A 19608-nucleotide genomic window follows, 5' to 3' on the forward strand; every position below is an offset into this window, starting at 1 on the left:
CGAGAAGACGATCCGTCCAAGAAAAGAAGAAAACTCCCGACGAGAGCTCACGTCGTGGTTCGGATTCCACGTTAATCAGTAGGTTCACGTTTTGTATAGCCTCGCTGTTCACGGGACGTTAAACTCAAATTCAACTGAACTGAAAGAAGAAAATACATTCAAGCTGATGAAAGAATTCGCCGTACAGAATTTTGAAACTCTTGACATTGCAGAATAATGCTGGATTTGGCCCATAATTCCGTCATGGAATGTTAATGTCATGATAATTGTAACATAAGACAAAGTAAATTATTCAATAGGTATATTAGATTTCACTGTTGTTTCCTTTCCAATTATCTGTGTTGCAAATACGTAGTAATAAGCGGTAATGCAGTGTTATGAATTGCTATGAAGTTATGAATATCCTTTACATTAGAGATATTGTAAAGATAACTTCACAGAAGTTTACTTGGGGGTGCTGTAGGTTGCCTACAGCAAATTTTATTTTAGCCCAATATAGATTCATGCTGAGAAAAATTTCTGCAGGTCATTGTCTCCGATTTTCCTGAAATTAGGATATATCATTTTAAAAACAAAATAATTAGACCCATTTTTTTCTGCATTATACAAAAAAAAAAAAAAATATTAGAACTAAATTAAGCATTTGTTGCAACTGAGACTTTCAGTGACTGTTTGCCATGGCATTTTAAAGAAAATGTGGATCAAATTTAACCTTTTCGAACTTTTTAATTTTAGGTTGTGCAGTTATTTTTTGAGTTTTAGTGATATTAATGCCTATTTTTAAGGCTTTTAGTACGTAATCATCCGGTTTCTATTTTTGAAGTACATTATAACCCATTTAAGTAGATTAACCTATTTAGATATACGGCTTTGCGTCCAAACGTCTCGCGCCCAAACGTCCTGCTCCGGTATCACAGGGTGGTATAGGAGCAGAGGGCTGGTGTTCTTTGTCACTAGCCTTTAAGATATATATATATATCTATATATATAAAAGAGAACGCACAAATCCTTTGTGAACTCATCACGCTAATACGGCTGAACCAATTTCTTTCATTTTTGGGGGGTTATTAGGATTTGGACCCTAGATGGTTTTTATCATATCACTTTAATTTTTAATTACCAGTGTCTTGAGATAATTGACCATTCAAGTGTCCATAACGTACAAATCCTTTGTTAGTTCATCATAGGTAAAAATAAACGTATTTATATGCAACCCGCATGACCGTGTCACTCGGCGGGTTAACATAAATGACAGGCGATATAATGTTAACATTTACTGCAATCTACTATGGTTTTTATCATATCACTTGAAAGCGAAAAAGTAAAAATTATCTAAGTAACAACGTTTATTGCGTTCCGGGGTGACCGCAGCGAAGCGGGGCGGGTTAACATAAATGACAGGCGATATAATGTTAACATTTACTGCAATCTTCTATGGTTTTTATCATATCACTTGAAAGCGAAAAAGTAAAAATTATCTAAGTAACAAAGTTTATTGCGTTCCGGGGTGACCGCAGCGAAGCGGGGTGAACGCTGCTAGTATATATATAAGTGAGCATAGTGAGAAGGAGCACATATACTTCTACCTTATTAATTTATACAGTATGGCGCTAAAATCGGTGTACAAAACAGAGGGGTGATTCCTGAGAGTAAAAAAAAAAAGTTCCAATAAACATAGGGCGAAAACCCCATCGTTTATGTGTTATAGGCTGCTGAAATCATGAAAAAATGAACTTTAAAGGTTCATAGCTCCAAAACTTTGGGACCTACCTTGGTCCGGTCAAGATTTCACTTAGAACCTACTATGTTTCCTATCCAAAAATGCGTGTTTCAGAATCCTGAGGTGCTTCCACAACAATGTTTATAGAGGGAGTTTGACTACGGGCCTATGATATAAAGTACTCTCCAACTACCTCCATAAAAATTGTTGCGTGAGTACCTTAGAATTCTAAAACATGTATTTTTGGATAGAGGACATATTAGTTCCTAAGTGAAGTCTTGACCCGACTTTGGTAGGTCCCATAGTTTTGGAGCTATGGACCTTTAGAATTGATTTTTTCATGTTTTCGGCAGCCTATAACACGTGAACGATGGGCTTTTCGCCCTAAGTTTATTGGAACTTTTTTGTTTGTTTTACTCTCAGGAAACACTCCTCTGCTTTTGTACGACAAATTTAGCGCCATACTGTAGGTATCGTTAAAAAATTGTAAATATTAAGCTAGGCTTAATCTGCACCTTTTTTAAAAAGTTTATATCTCTATTACTTTATGGCAGACATGCATATAGCGGAGTTGGGATTTGGGCGCCAGAGTCCAGCGGGCAAGCTCTGTGTCGGTTTTCTACATTATTTACTTACAAATACTGAACAAAAATTCAGAATAAATTAAATCTTTTAAAAGTTTTTTCTTTTTAACTCTTTTTAAAGCAAGCTTATCTTCTTTATCTTTTAAGTCGAAGCAGGAAATATAAACCACCGAACGATTTCTGTGTATGAACTCTGTCAAACTCGTAACCCAGCTGAGTTACTTTCCTTCCTTCGCTCAGTAATACTCATGCATCTACAGTTTCCATTTTCATCCTACGTTAAGTTTATTGTGTTCTGTAATATCATTATTTTAAGTTTGGATCATAGTTTCAATTCTATATCTACACTATAACTTTATTCAGCGTACCAAATTTGAGTGATAGTTATTAAGATATTTAGTATATAACTTCCAAAAGTATAGGAAACAATGTTTTAGTATTTTGGATAACCTGAGGTAAGATAAAAAATAACACATAAAACGCTTCGTTTGACTTAACCTTGATTCTGAGATATCTTTCGTTTTTAAATTTTGCCACACATGCTAGAAATAGTAATTTTACAACAATTGCTTTATTTTAGGAGTCCACCGTGTTTGGAGGCTATCAACCGAGATGATTTCAAGGTACGCCGCACACAGGTGCTACATAGACGGTATCAAATTTGACCGTAAGTAAGGATGAATCCCAGAAAAAGGAAGAAAGTGTTGTGACTCACCTAGCATTTCAAAGTGTCTTCCTATGTGATCAACTATCAGCCTCCCATCATTAGCGCGTGGCTTGCTCAATTTGCAGATTCGACGAAAAATGTTTTATATATAATTTGGCATAGAGACATTTAGTATAGGAAGCCCAAAATTCATAGCGTCAACATAACACCAACTTAAAAATATAGACTGAAGATCTAATTAATTCTTATTGACCGTGATTTTTTTTATTGGCGTAGCTCGCTTCATGGTACTCATTTAAGCTAATTTGCGGGTATATTATGCTTAGTTTTAATTTATGGCAGTTAAATCACACTTCAGGTTCTAAAGTAATGTATAATATACCTACTTCGTGTCGTTAAATATATTCTTAGATGGTGACAGAAAACTTTTCAAGAAATAGTTTAACTTATTTTGTGTGTATTGAGGGGAGGGGGACGTAAGTAAACGCATGATTCTGCTGCTTGGTTTTCGGTGATTTGTACAGTCATCTTCTGAACTACAATACTAGGGTGTGGGAAAGAGTTTGTAAGATGCAACTCTGTGCAAACTTTTCTTACAAAGTAAGTGTTTTTTTAATTTTAAATAAAACTTGTTAAAATTGATACACTGATGAGGTGTATATACATTTCAAACTATTATAATGTACGGTATGCAATTAGTAGACTTAAATTAATATAGACTTTTTGTTTATGTATTCACATTAAATATATTGTGTACTACAAATGTATACTTAATGTAAAATTTAATAAATTATTACTGTAGTTATTCTCAATAAATCTACAGGATATTTTATGTATTGTCTTTTAAAGATTCATTCCTTTATTTGGCTTTCGGTTTGTTATGTAATCATAAGTAATGTAGGATGGTGGAATTTAGATCATTTTAAGGATAATTTCTCTATTATATACGATAACTCAAAGAAATAATCGATTGTATATCGCATTAAATATTTACATGATATAAAATAAGTTATTTTCCCCATTTATCATGTATAAATCTTATCACCAGTGGGGTTCTGTAGTATAGACACTGGTTGCCCAAGTACTTCACAAGTTGCGGTATAGTCAGTGCGGTCTGGTTGCTTGAGCACTGACTTCAGGAGTGGTAGAATGAATGACTATTCGTAAACAGTGAGTAGCCTAGTGGTTAATGCATCGACACGGTAAGTTGAAGTTACAGGTTCAAATCTTAGTCCAGTCTTGCATTTTCTTTCCTTTTGTAATTATGTACTTTAACTTAGTATACCTGATTTCTTTATACCCGAGTTATTTCATCATGACTTTCAACACAAGGACGACATGAACCACTCACATGTTGATAACTGGGATGTCTTCCTTGTGCTCTGTCATTTATTCTACGCACTACAATAGCTGTTTTAGTGTTGTGTAAAACATACAACGAAGAGCACAATTAAGACACCTCGACTGTGGACATCTGAGTGGTCCACGTCGTCCTTGTGTTAAGAGTCATGGTGCAATAAAATGGTTTCGTGGTGATATGATCACGTTTTATAGTGATTCTTTATAAGAAAAACTCATTATATACACGTGTTTGTAAGTTTCGTATATTTTTAATACTTCTGTAAGAAACTGTACTATAGCATTTTTTTTAGTTCCATTAAGAATACTTTTCACAAAATGCATGTGATTTGTTCCGATTGTTATTGTTCCTCCATATTTTTAAATGAGTATTGACATAGATATAGAATGTGTGTCCGAGATAATTTAGTTTTCTCCACTTGTACTGCACAGTGCCCCTATGGTGTCGCCTTGTAATATTAAGGGATCCCGGGTACATGAAAAAATATTTAGAAAATATTTTCTGTACATGATAGAAAATATTCAGAGAATATAAGGTAGACAAATCAAAAAAAATTTCAAATTACTTTTCTTGGTGTTTTGTAGCAGTAGCAAATGTTAAGAAAATATTAAACTAGTTTCAGACGAATTTGTGCTAACAAAGAAAATATTTACGATTTATTTTTCAAATAGCAATTGATATGTTTTTGATTTGTTATTGTATGTAGTTTCAGAACGTACTTAAAGTATTTTCTAACATTTTCTGGTTTTCGCAGAGAAATATTTTAAATTCTTTCTGAATATTTTTCCGTCATTACCACCATAACACCTACAGTTTGAAATACATTTCTTTCTTCAACCTATAAGTTAGAATACTAGAATTTATTTCAACAAATTTATGTGATGATAGAAGTTTCCGTGTGTTCTAAACCGGTTCCAACATACACAGACTTCTACCACCCCATCAATTTGTAAAAAATGAAATCCAGATATTTTAACTTACAAGAGTTGGAAAACTGTTCAGTATGCATTTCCTTCAGTATTGAAGAAAGAAATGTATTTCAAACTGTAGGTGTTATCGTGGTAATGAAAAAATATTCAGAAAGAACTTAAAATATTCTATGTGAAAACCAGAATTCGTTAGAAAGTACGTTCTGAAACTACATGCAATAACAAATCAAAAACATATCAATTGCTATTTGAAAAATGAATCGTAAATATTTTCTTTCTTAGCACAAATTCATATCTGAAACTAGTTTAATATTTTCTAAACATTGTCTTCTGTTACAAAACACCAAGGAAAATAATTTGAAAATGTTTTTGATATGTCTACCTTATATTCTCTGAATATTTTCTGTCTTGTACAGAAAATATTCTCTAAATATTTTGTCATGTACAGAAAATATTCTCTAAATATTTTCTGTCATGCACAGAAAATGTTCATTAAATATTTTCTGTGATGTACGGAAAATATTCACTAAATATTTTTTGTCATGTATAGAAAATATTTTTTGATATGAGTGGAAAATATTTTAAAATTGTTATTTTACAGAACATTAATTTTTGTTAAAAATGGATTAGAAATCTTCAGAAAACATTTCAACTAAGTATCCAATACATTGTAAAAATATTTAGAAAAAATTTATTTTAGACAAATGATTTTCAGTGTTATTGGCAAATGATTTTAAAATATTCCATGCGAAACATTTTAAAAACCATTCCGTTCACATTGTATAGAACGTTTTAAATACATTTTCAGTAATGTGTGGAAATGATTCAGAAAACATTTTTTGGAAAACTTTTCTAACGGCGTATAAAATATTTCTACAACGTTTTTGAGTATATTGCGAAAATATTTTCAGTGTTATTTGGAAAATGTTTTCAACAACATATGGAATATATTTCCTGAAGGGAAGTAGGATACATTTTCTGAAGGAAAATGATGGTACGTTTTAGAAACGTTTTGAAAATATTTCGTTGCTGTGTGGGGGAAGGAGGTTAGCGAGAAGTATACAGGTTTTAAGAAGGAGGTGTCAAGTAAACGGTTGGGAACCACTACCTTAAACATTATCACTTACACTTTATAACCTCGCGCTTGTGCTTCCTGCTTCGTCCTGCATTTGTCCGGATTTGATGCAAAACTAGCTTGTACAGACCAGCTAATACAGATTGAACTGTATTTTACACACTTGATGCTATAATTGTATCAAGAAACCATTATCAATAAAGACACGACAATAACATCTGTTACAAAATATTTTTCCACGTCCGATGCACGTACGAACTGCAGGACTTCGTTTTTTAAATTATTTCTATACGAAACTCGTAATGTTTGAATGGGCCTTTTCCAAGAGCAAATTTTCATTCTGTTTCGAATTCTTTGAAGAAAGGAATGGGTTCATAATCCACTGGGAAGTGTAGGGGGCCTAAGAAAACAGACACCTGAATAGTGCATGGAGTGAGTTTAAGAGCAAGGATAACATCTGAAAACATTGGACTAAAAACACCGCGGACAATTGTATGTTGCATTTACTGCAGATTTTGAAATGGCATTCCAAAAGTTGGCAATTTACAGGAAGGATGTAGTAATTTAGATTTGATTTTCAATTTGAATTTAGCGTTCCTTTCAGCAGGAGCCGGGAGTCGAACACGTGCCTCCTGTCCCAAATGTGCGTACGCTATCCACCTACCCACCCATTAGGAAGATATATGTAGTAATTTAGAAAAGGAGAGCATTTCTGAAGAACTAGCTTTCATATACACACAACCAAGTAAATGTAGTGTTACAAACTTATAAACAACACTAGACGTCTTCGGCGCGGGAGATCTGAATTTATTTTCCGACCAGAACTTAAGTAGTTTGCATTTTACGTTAAACTGTAGCTTCACGTCTCATATAACTTTGATGCTGAACGGGACTCCAAACCTCAAACCACTCGCCTTGTTTCCGTGTGTTTATATTTATTAAGTGTTTAATTACTTAAAAGTCTCGAATGGGAGTATAAGAAAAACAAAATATCAAAACCTAACATCTGTTAAGTTTATTGGCAATTTATAGTTTATTTCTGTGGTCAGCCTGTGATCCCTCGCTTGTTCTTTACGTCCCCTTCTTGGAGGCTGACCCTTACGACCACTGGTTTAAAGTTTAAATCGATGTAAAGTTGACCCAGGTATATTCATTCTAAAGAGAAACAAGGTTAAACTTACATTGTCTTGAACTATCTCGTGGCTATATCGTTAACATACTCGTCTTTGGCCCAGGAGATGCGGATTCGATTTCCGGCATAATCCCATGTGGTACGGATTCCACGGGAAGCAGTAGGACCATGTCTCATTATTACCTTAGTGTTGAAAGGGATGCTAAACTCCCACGAAATATAATGCAATTTACTTTATATACTTTATAGGAGTGACGTCATCCGTACGTGGCCAATAAGAGTGCCACTACAGCCATGTATTGGATAAACCTTTTGGGACCGGCGAAAATGCCACCAGGTACACGCTGGAACGGCCACTGTCAAACTCAATACAAGCTTCTTCTTCAACTTCATAACTAAACTTACTCTCAATGTTGCCATTTCTTATTAGCATATTGTCGCTAAACACAGTTTCGAAGTCGCTAAAACGGATATTTCACAAATTAAAGGAGCAGTTCTACTTAGAAATGCATTTTTTACCAATTATTTCCATTTGTAGAAGTGAAAATTATAAAAGAATGGTGTTTGTTTTTATCGCGATACGTTCAGTCGTTAGCGAGTAAGGCATGTTATACACTATAGGATAGATCCTAGGAAATTTCTTATTGTCCTAGAGTCAAAACCTCAACGTGTATGGCATGAGCAGTGATGAAAATTTTCCGGAAAATTTTGAAACGGAAAATTTTCCGATTCATAAAAACATACTCCACTTATTCCTACATCGTTGTATAACAGTGATGTGAGGTGGAAAATTTTCTTCTATACTTTTCCGGAAAATTTTCCGTTCTTAACATATCAGTGATCAAGTAACAATTCCTCAGTATTCATAAATTGATTAAATTCATGTATGGAAATGTTAAAAAGTGAAAGATTGTTTAAAGAAACTGAAAATTTTCATTCCTCAGACAATTTTCAGTACTATGTAGGAACAAGTGAAACAATTTTTCATGAATCGAAGAATTGTCTGTCCTGTACAGCGATGAAAATTTTCCGGAAAATTTTGAAACGGAAAATTTTGCGATTCATAAAAACATACTCCACTTATTCCTATATACCCTATCCTTGTTTAGCCGTGATGTGAGGTGGAAAATTTTCTTCTATATTTTTCCGGAAAATTTTCCGTTCTTAACAAATATCAGTGATCAAGTAACAGTTCCTCAGTTTCATAAATTGATTGAAATCATGTATAAAAATGCTAAAAAGTTAAAGATCGTTTAAAGAATCTGAAAATTTTCATGGCTCACACAATTTTCAGTACTATGTAGGAACAAGTGAAACAATGTTTCCTAAATCGAAGTATTTTGTGTCTTGTATGGAAAAATTGAAGAACTTTTTATGAGTCGGAAAATTTTCATCATTTTGAAGCAAAAAGTAAAACAACTTTTTGTGAATCGGAAAGTTTTATTGCTCTGTAGAAGCAAATGTAAGGAATTTTCATGAATCGGAAAATTTTCATCACTATGTAGAAACAAGTGGAAAAAACTTTTCATAATCCGGACAGTTTTGGATATTGTGTATAGTGATGTTAGGTGGAAAATTTTCCACTATATTTTACTGCGCATTGAGATTTGTAATTCCTCTAGAGCAAATTAGACCGGAACAAATTATAATTTTCCAATTAGGTTTCGGGAACCAGAAAATTTTCTAATATTTCAAGTTGGGAAGTAAAAATTTACATAGTCTCCCTCTCTCTCTCTCTCTTACTCTCTATTATATCTACTTATTATAAATGTTGCAGAATATAAATCTATAAAAGTAGTAAAGCTATGAGAAAACCGTCGTAATAAAGTGACGAAATCTAATATTGTAAGATCAAAGGTGGATTCTGAGGGAAGAACGCATTGAAGTTTTTGAAACATTCTTGAAATGAAGTATCGTTAGAGTTTCACTTCATGAAACTTTGTAAGACAATACTTACTACTAATAAATTCTACGGCTAAACAACGATGCAGGAATAAGTGGAGTATGTTTTTATGAATCGGAAAACATTCATGACTTTTAATAAATTGAATTTTAAATAATAGAATTGGATATTTGTACTCAACGAACTCATGTTCTCTGCACTTTGCATACACACACACACACATACATACATACACACACACACACACACACACAGAGAGAGAGGAGTTGAATTGAGTTGATTTTGAGTTTAACGTCCCTTTCAGCACCGAGACTATATAAGACGGGACCAACTGATTAACGTGAAATCCGAACTACCTGAGCTCCCGCTGGAAATCGAAGCCAGGTCTTCCATGCCAAAGGCACGTATGCTAACCTTCGAGCTTAGCAACCAAGGAGCTCGCAGATGAAGAGAGAGAGAGAAACACTGTGTAAAAGTTTACTTCCCAACTTAAAATATTAGAAAATTTTCCAGTTCCCGAAAGCTAATTGGAAAATTATAATTTGTTGCTGACTAACTTTCCTCTACAGAAATTCAATTTTGTAGCTCAGTGTGCAGTTAAATATAGTGGAAAATTTTCCACCTAACATCACTATACATAATATCCAAAACTGTCCGGATTATGAAAAGTTTTTTCCACTTGTTTCTACATAGTGATGAAAATTTTCCCATCTATGAAAATTCCTTTCACTTGTTTCGACAAAGCAATAAAACTTTCCGATTCACAAAAAGTTGTTTTACTTTTTGCTTCAAAATGATGAAAATTTTCCGACTCATAAAAAGTTCTTCAATTTTTCCATACAAACCATGACAATAGTCTAGGAGACAAAGTTTGCGTCTGTCTCGTATCGAAAAAGTATCGTAAAAGTGGTAGTCTCTTAGGAAGTGTATATGTACCTGGAAACGTATGACTTCATGCCCACCATCACCCATCCTTTGCAGAATTAAGTGAACGAGAGATATATTTATTTATATATTACTAAGCTACCAGATACAATCTCAGAGGCCATTTTACACTGGAGCACTCAACAAATCAACAATAATAACATTGGGAAAGGAAGTGGAAGGGTGGCGTCCAGGGTCTATATTTTAAGGTACCATCTCAACATTGACCTAACTGAGGAAAACCTCAGTCAGGATACTGAACTCTGGATTCGAGCATGGGACCTTCCGATTACGAAGCAAAAACGCTGTAATAAATCTTTGAGTTTTACGTTCCACTCTTATGTCTGCTAGGCTAAAGGAGATGGGTATGATGAGAAATGAATGAAATGGTGGAATGAAGAAAGTGGGAGGAAATGGGCGAACCCCGAGGAAACCCATGCACACGGTGTTCGTCCACCATAAGGTGCACTTGGCGGGAGCAGAGATGGAACCCAGGACCCCAGGCACCAGAGGTGAACACTCTACCAATGAGCCACGGCGGCTCTTATAATAATAATAATAATAATAATAATAATAATAATAATAATAATAATAATACAGTACAGCCCCTCAAATCCGAACTAATTGGGGCTGAAGCCTGTTCAGATTTCGGGGGTTTGGATTACCCGGGAAATAATATTACGTACTTATTTCGTCACTGAATTGGCGGTAAAACAACGACTGAGGTTAGACAGGGAGGCCCAGTGGTCGAAAGGGCAGTGACCTTGACTGGCGGGTGTACACTTATGTCCAAAATGATTGTCGCATATCTATGTCTTCTTGTAAGAATATAATTAGATAATGATTTAGAATAAGCATTAAGTCTAAAAATGTTAAAACCTTAAAAAAACAATTTGTGTGATTAATCTTGTTTTTTCATTTTCCAGCTGTAGTTATTATTTTTCACCTGAGAACGTGTAATGCTACGGAAATTGTATTTTGAAAAACACTTGGCAATATTCTGTTTTTGTGTTATTTTCTTTTATTATTTATAAACGTACTAGCCCAGACATAAAATACTACTTATATTTTTTGCATGGGTCGCCACTTCTTATAAAAAAGGGATAAAACTTATCAAAGAACTAATTTTTACTTCACGTATTCAGGTTCGTTGCTTCAAGACTTGTGCTATTATAATTTCGTTGCCACCTGACACCTTATATTAAATCTGAACCATAGTCATTGAAAAAAAAGTACTAGCGGTCATTCCTGAAGGATAATAAAATATCAGTTTATTTAACACTTACTGTACAGGTCACACTTTACGCCGAAAATCTTACCGTAGTAAGTTTACACCTGTAATAATTTGCAGCTGTGCTGTAATACTTAAAGAATGAGATGAGTCTTTAGTATTTTCCGATGTTTTAAAAATAATATTATTATTTATAAGTGCAAAAACCACATGCTAGCAGCACTATAATGATATCAATACCCGTTTACTATTTTCACTTTGATTTGCCGTTAGTTTGTATTCATAACTTTGAAGATTAAAATTCACAAGGAATGTTGTATTTTAAATGTTCTATTTCCTTAAAAGATATACTTATCCTGTTAATGCATTTATGAGTTTTAAGACTAATTATTAGATAAGTAACACGCTCCAATCTCTCTGCCTTACTTTCCGCACAATTCTGGACGGTGAACAGTTCAACTTACCCTCTTTCTTTCCGGAAATTCTTTTCAAAAGCACAGTATACAAATTATAAAAACTAATTTTGACAATTGTAAAGACACTAGTTAAACAATCTCAAAAACACACCAAACCAAAAGAGTGAACCATAATCAGAATTACATAAACAAATGAAAACAGACAAAAACGTTATAAACAGAATGTTCAAAATATTGTAGGGGAAAAACTGAACGCTACATCCTCCCCTGCCACACAAAAAAATAATATGAGTAAAAAATTAACAATTCTTAAATCGTCCTTTTTTTGCTTATATTATTTAACCTCACTTAAATATTTCACTAAAATTACTTAGTCTTCAATATGTAAAAATTTATGTTCAATAATGTAAAGTTAATTCACTATTTCAGTGTCCAGTAGATACACAAATGCTATCAAAGAATGTCTATACAACGAAAACGAAAACAAACTATAAATGTACTAAATAGTGATATATATAATAAATGCACAAAACAAACTAACTTCATGTTACTACAACATAGTCCTTTAACAGTTCTTCTCGTTTCTCTCGGGAACAATCAAATATTTTTAAATTTGAAAAATTCTGAATGCCAGCAGCATTTCTCTTAAGATCCTTCAACATAGCACTATTCTTCATAAGTTTAGCCACTACATATGGTCCTGTGTAAGTACTCATGTATTTGTGTATTCTCTTCTTACAGGATGAGGAAAGCGCATGTGTTTTCACCAAATCCAAATCCCTTTCTTTGATTATCACTTCCCTTCCTGATGACTTCACCGTGTTTTTGTCCTTTTTAGAATTTATTTCTGACACAACTTCTAGGAAACGATCCTTGATATCCACATTCTCCATTTCCTTAGGCCAGGGATAGTTAGATTTAAAACGTTCTGATGCTGAATAAGAAAGAAATAGTTCAGATGGAGTATACCCCGTGCTGCTACAAAGTGAATTATTTATTAGATCCTGTGCTCTTTTCAATACTTTACTCCAGTGTGTGTGATTATCATGACAATACACTCTGATGATAGTATTTAAGTCTCTATGTTTCCTTTCCACTAAACCATTACACTTTGGATTATAAGGGGATGTCATGATATGCCGCATTTTATATTTTGTACAAAATTCCTTCCACACTTTCGAATTGAACTGAGCTCCTTGATCAGTAATACAACATGCTGGAATAGGATAATGATGGAAATATCTCTTTTCTAATATTGCAACAATTTCTTTCGTTTTCGCTAATTTTAGTGGGTAAAAACAAATGAACCTTGAAAAAACATCCAAAACGGAAAGTATAAAATAGTATCCGGAACTGCCTGGAAGTTTACCAACAATATCAACACAAATCTTCTCGTGTGGTTTCTCACCAGTAATGTGATAGGTTTCTCTAGCTATTTTTCTATTAGCGAACTTACACGTAGCACAATCAAGGCAGTCCTTTATGCATTTCGCGAAGGCAGACTTCATACCTTTACAATAAAACACTGATTTAGCGAACGCTAAACATTTTCTTAATCCCAAATGTCCGTTAACATGTATATTTTGTGCCAAATCGGAAATCATCTTACTGGGGATTACTAACAATCAATTTTGAGTTTTAGGATTTCTTTGATAAATTACGCCATCCAAAACTAACTTTATCTTGAAACTTAAAATCTTCTGCCAAAGATCTTAGCTTTACACAATAATCATCTGAAGCTTGACCTTTTATTTCATCAAAATTTAGAAGTGAGTCATCTTCTTGAGACATGAAGTTTACTCGGTATATTTGAGGTTCCTTTTCTTTGACATCAGGTGGGTACCTGCTTAAAATGTCCGCAAATCTGTTTTCTACTCCTGGCAAATGTACAAACTCCAAGTCAAACCGTTTTAGAATGATGCGGGTCGTGCGCGGATCCAAGTTCTTAAGAGTCAACGCATGTTTTACTCCGGCATTATCACAATGTATGATAGCTTTTCTTCCTAATAGATAATATGAAAACTGCTCGCACAAAAATAACACTGCCAGTAGTTCTAACTGAAATATTGATAATGACATCTCATGGGCTTTAACACGTCTGCTAGCGTAACCAATTACATTCATTTCTTCTTGTTCTTCAGGATGTTGTGCTATATAACCAGCGAGATTTTGTGCAGTTGCATCTGTATAGATATGGAATGTTAGATTAAAATCTGGCTGAGATAGTGCAGGTGAACTCAATATGACTCAATTTATCGAAAGATTCTAAAGCTTCAGGTGTCCATTCAAATTTATTCACTTTCTTTAATAGGTCGTACAAAGGTGATGTTAGCTCAGAAAAATTACTGACGAAACGTCTTCTCCATCCAACAAGCCCTAAAAATGCCTTCAAGTGCTTCTTGTTTTTGGGAATTGGAAAATTTCGAATGGCCTCGTTATGTTTAGGATTCACCTGTATGGAATTTCCACTTATCACATGTCCTAAGAACAAAATTTCGGATTTCAAAAATTGACATTTCTTAAAGTTCAATGAAAAGTTTCCTGTTCGAAAAATTTCTAATACTCTTTCCAAGTGAGAAAAATGATCCTCGTACGAAGGTGAGAAGCACATCACATCATCTAAATAACATATGACAAAATCCTTAGTACTAATATCAAAATAATGATTCATAACACTTTGAAAAACTGATCCTGAAGACTTTAATCCCATTGGCATTCGTAAAAAGATGAACTGTCTTCCTAAATAAAGGAAACTAGTACAAAGAGATGACTCCGGGTGAAGTGCAATACCATAGTATGAATCCGTAGAATCCAATGAAGAAAAAATAGTAGACCCTGACATACGATTTAAAATGTCTGTTATTGGTTCCACCTGTACCCTTGGTGATATAACTTTAGTATTCAATTGTCTCAAATCTAATACAGGCCTCACGCTTCCTGATGACTTGCGAACGCAATGTATTGGATTTTTATAAGGACTAACACATTCTTTCACTACACCAATACGTATCCATTTACTCAAGGTTTTCTCGAACTCGCCCTGCATGTGTTGAGGAATTGGGTAAGATTTACCTACTACGGGCTCGTTATCCTTTAACTGAATTTTATACGGCTCTGTTTTAATTTTTCTCGGATACTCACAAAACAACGTACGATATTTCAGCAACAATGATAATAATTTTGACTTCGTCTCGTTATCCAAGCCATTTCTTTCACGAACGTAATTCTCGATTTCTTCTTTGGATATTACACCCTCTTCTTCTTCTTGGATCGGATCATGCACTTCTAACTTTGCCAAAAAGATATTTATTCATCTAAGTTTACAGTAACTTTTGTTTCATTAGAATCCTCGAAGGACAGGATTTTGTTTTTCCAATCTAACACAGCATTATATCTTTTAATGAATGGGACACCTAGTATCATATCAGTCTTCAGGTTTTTCACCACATACACTGGCGTCTCGAATATCTTGCCCTGGATATCTAGATTCAAAAGTTGATAACCTTTCACTAAGTATTTCTCGTTTCCAGCAAAGCCACACAAAACAATATTAGGATCTGGGCGTAATCTGGCGGAAGGATATTTATTCTTTATTTTATTCCAAACAGATAAACTGAGTAAATTTAACTCTGAGCCACTATCAATTATGCACTTTATAGGAAGTCCAGCTACTTCGCAATCCACAGTAGGAGGATGACACTTTGTTATTTCTACCCTAGAATTACTTAACTCACTCTCTTCATCGATAACAAAACGTATTTGCAATGGCACGTTTCGGCTTCGCGGTACAAGTGGATAATTATCCTGCCAAGGTTTGAAAACCAATTCTGAGAACGATTCTGAAAGTTTACTTGATGCACAACCGCTATCAACTGAAATTTTATTAACTCGAACTTCTTCACCCTCTTCTTGGATATTGTTAACACAAACAATTGATTTATCACCATGCAAAGTGTTCGTTAAATCGAAACATCTATTACCAAAAGTATTTTCGAAATTTGAGTACTGCCGGGGACTCAAACTGCAGTCGAAATCGCCCCCTTCTAATGTCGACTGCACGGGAAGTTTTCCTCGCGCAAGTGATGAACAACAGCATCTGTCACTACCGTATTTCTGTTAGGATTTCTCTGAATGGAATCGGCTCCCATACGATAATTTACATTCCTTTCGCCTTCGTCATTCTCTGATGAATATTGTACTCTTGGCGACTCATGAGGATACGAATTAAACTCGGGGTCGTCACGTCTCCAATTTGAATTATAATCCCTATTATTATCATTATTATACATCCTTTTCCTACCACGACCATTTCTTCTGAACTTATTATTCCGTTGGTAGCGGTATGGCTTGTAAGAATACTGATAACCTTCACGGTCAGAAGTTTCACTGTTTCTATTACCAAAAAACTGCTCTGTTTGCGCCGAAGAATCCATTTTCGTCTTTTTACTCTCTTGAACATTAACATTTCTAACAAAAGCTCTTTTTGTTTGCTTCACACTAGAGGATTGACACTCTGCAACGTCCGTCTGTGCTTCTAATTCCATCAAATGAGCAATTAGGGATTCCGTATCCTGACAACCTACTAGTCTTAACAATTTTGACTCCCCTTCTGGTAAACACTCGAGTATCAGATCTACTAGTTCTGTTTCATTTACCGTATCGCAAATACTGTAATACTGATTTACAATGTACCATACAAAATCTACCATTCGCGGGAACGAAGAGCTTGCAACTGTCTTTTCTGTGCACGTTCCAGGCGCGCTGAGAAATACTGCTTTCTAAACTGATATACAAAATCATTGAATGAATTTATTTCTCCTGAAACTGACTTTAGCCACGCTGACGCCGAATGTGTCAACAATCTCTAAACTACTAACAATTTCTCCCTTTCTGACATATTATACAATTCCATGCACTGAACTAACTCTCTTAAAAAGTTTCGAGCGGCACCTTGCGTAGGATTACCATCATATTTTGGAAACGCATTTAAATCTCTTAAGGAAAAGCTTGTATTGTTACCATTTTCTCGTTTACTAGACTCTTGAGTTGAATATGGGAACATACTTACGTTACGACTCAACCCAGTATCACTTTGATTCATTGGTCGAAAATAGAAAGGATTGTTAACACTATTAGCACTAAAAGTATTTGTATTTGGTTGAGAAGAACTTAAACCAGACCATGCAACAGCAGTTGAACAACCTAACTGGCTCTTAGTAGTTTTAAAAGGATAAAAACTATTAGCATTACTATGAACGTTTGTCGCTTCAGTACCATATACTGTATTTGCCCTAAGTGGTTCAAAAGGCAAACAAAAAGGCGATGTAACATTAATTCGTTCATTGCACGGAGTAGTACTAGCTATTGTAGTAACAATACTTGTAGTAGTACAATCTCTGTAAGTACTTGCGATTGGAATTTCTCGCACCTCAACTTCAGAATTTCTCGAACCTACAGTATATTGCAGTTGTTTTCGATTATCAATGCAATTACTTTCTGATGTAGCTTTATTTTCACCTGAACTAAAGATTTCCACCTGCTTTTCTAATTCTTTCAAACGTTGGTCTAGGTGTTGACTCTTTTGGCTACACAAATGGACATTTCTTTCAATGCTTTGCTCTATTTCGTTATTGATAACCCTATTTCCTTCTTCTAATGAACTTACACGTGCATTTAACTGACAAATACTAGATTCGTGTCTCTTCTTATCATTTTCTAAAGTCACTAAACGGTCATTCAGTTCTTCTACTTGTGAATATACTTCTTCACACTTGTTCTTCAAAGTTTTAACATCGTCCTGTACAAGTTCTAAGTCCCTACGAATTTCAACGCAAGTCTCTAACTGAAAAGCCTTTAATTCACCCTGTAACTCAATTATCTTTCTATCAAAATTATCACTTATTGCTTTAACCTGGGTTTCTAACCTTTCACTAAATTCCCTTGCCTGACAGTCTAATCTTTCAGTTAACACTTTTGACTGATTATACTGTTTTATCGACATTTCGTTTAATTTCTCTAACAGCATTACAAACTCGACGTTTGAACTGGTTTGATTACTAGCGTTAACAAGATCTTCCGTTTCATTTACTAAATCACTGCTTACTTTTTGTATGGTAACGTTTGAAGCACCATCTATCTCAATTTCCTTACCGGTAACTTTAATTTCCTCGACACTGTTCCCTACAACGTTACCATTATCTGTGATTTCGGCATTACGGCGATCTATATTCTTTTCTCTATCTGTACCGTTTTTTAACATACACTCTGAGCAACTCCATTTTACACTTTTCATTTTTAGTATTTCATATTCCGTATTTGGTATCCCCTGACACCTTAAATGATACGAGCGTTTACAGGTACTACAAGCTACACTGTACCTATATTTTCGATTGCAACAACTATGTCCAACACCTTCGTCGTAAGAATCTTCTCCACTACTGCTATCGCTCGACATTTTGATATTTACTATTAAATTTCCTTCAGAAGCTCACTTAAAAGTTCAGTAAACACAAATTGTTTATAACCGTACTATTAAAAATACTTTCTATCTTGGCTTGTTTGAAACAAAACCTAGCAGTCAACGTCTAGAAGCAAATATCCTAAAGCTGGGTCGCCATTTATTATGTAATGCTACGGAAATTGTATTTTGAAAAACACTTGGCAATATTCTGTTTTTGTGTTATTTTCTTTTATTATTTATAAACGTACTAGCCCAGACATAAAATACTACTTATATTTTTTGCATGGGTCGCCACTTCTTATAAAAAAGGGAAAAAACTTATCAAAGAACTAATTTTTACTTCACGTATTCAGGTTCGTTGCTTCAAGACTTGTGCTATTATAATTTCGTTGCTACCTGACACCTTATATTAAATCTGAACCATAGTCATTGAAAAAAAAGTACTAGCGGTCATTCCTGAAGGATAATAAAATATCAGTTTATTTAACACTTACTGTACAGGTCACACTTTACGCCGAAAATCTTACCGTAGTAAGTTTACACCTGTAATAATTTGCAGCTGTGCTGTAATACTTAAAGAATGCAGATGAGTCTTTAGTATTTTCCGATGTTTTAAAAATAATATTATTATTTATAAGTGCAAAAACCACATGCTAGCAGCACTATAATGATATCAATACCCGTTTGCTATTTTCACTTTGATTTGCCGTTAGTTTGTATTCATAACTTTGAAGATTAAAATTCACAAGGAATGTTGTATTTTAAATGTTCTATTTCCTTAAAAGATATACTTATCCTGTTAATGCATTTATGAGTTTTAAGACTAATTATTAGATAAGTAACACGCTCCAATCTCTCTGCCTTACTTTCCGCACAATTCTGGACGGTGAACAGTTCAACTTACCCTCTTTCTTTCCGGAAATTCTTTTCAAAAGCACAGTATACAAATTATAAAAACTAATTTTGACAATTGTAAAGACACTAGTTAAACAATCTCAAAAACACACCAAACCAAAAGAGTGAACCATAATCAGAATTACATAAACAAATGAAAACAGACAAAAACATTATAAACAGAATGTTCAAATTATTGTAGGGGAAAACTGAACGCTACAAACGTATTCGGATTTGCCGGGTTTTCGGATTTCCGGGGTTCGGATTTGAGGGGTTGTACTGTAGTAATAAGTTGTAGTAGTAGTAGTAGTAG

This window comes from Thermobia domestica, chromosome 10 (genome assembly GCF_964235325.1).
Source record: "Thermobia domestica chromosome 10, izTheDome1.hap1.1, whole genome shotgun sequence".
Lineage (NCBI taxonomy): Eukaryota > Metazoa > Arthropoda > Insecta > Zygentoma > Lepismatidae > Thermobia > Thermobia domestica.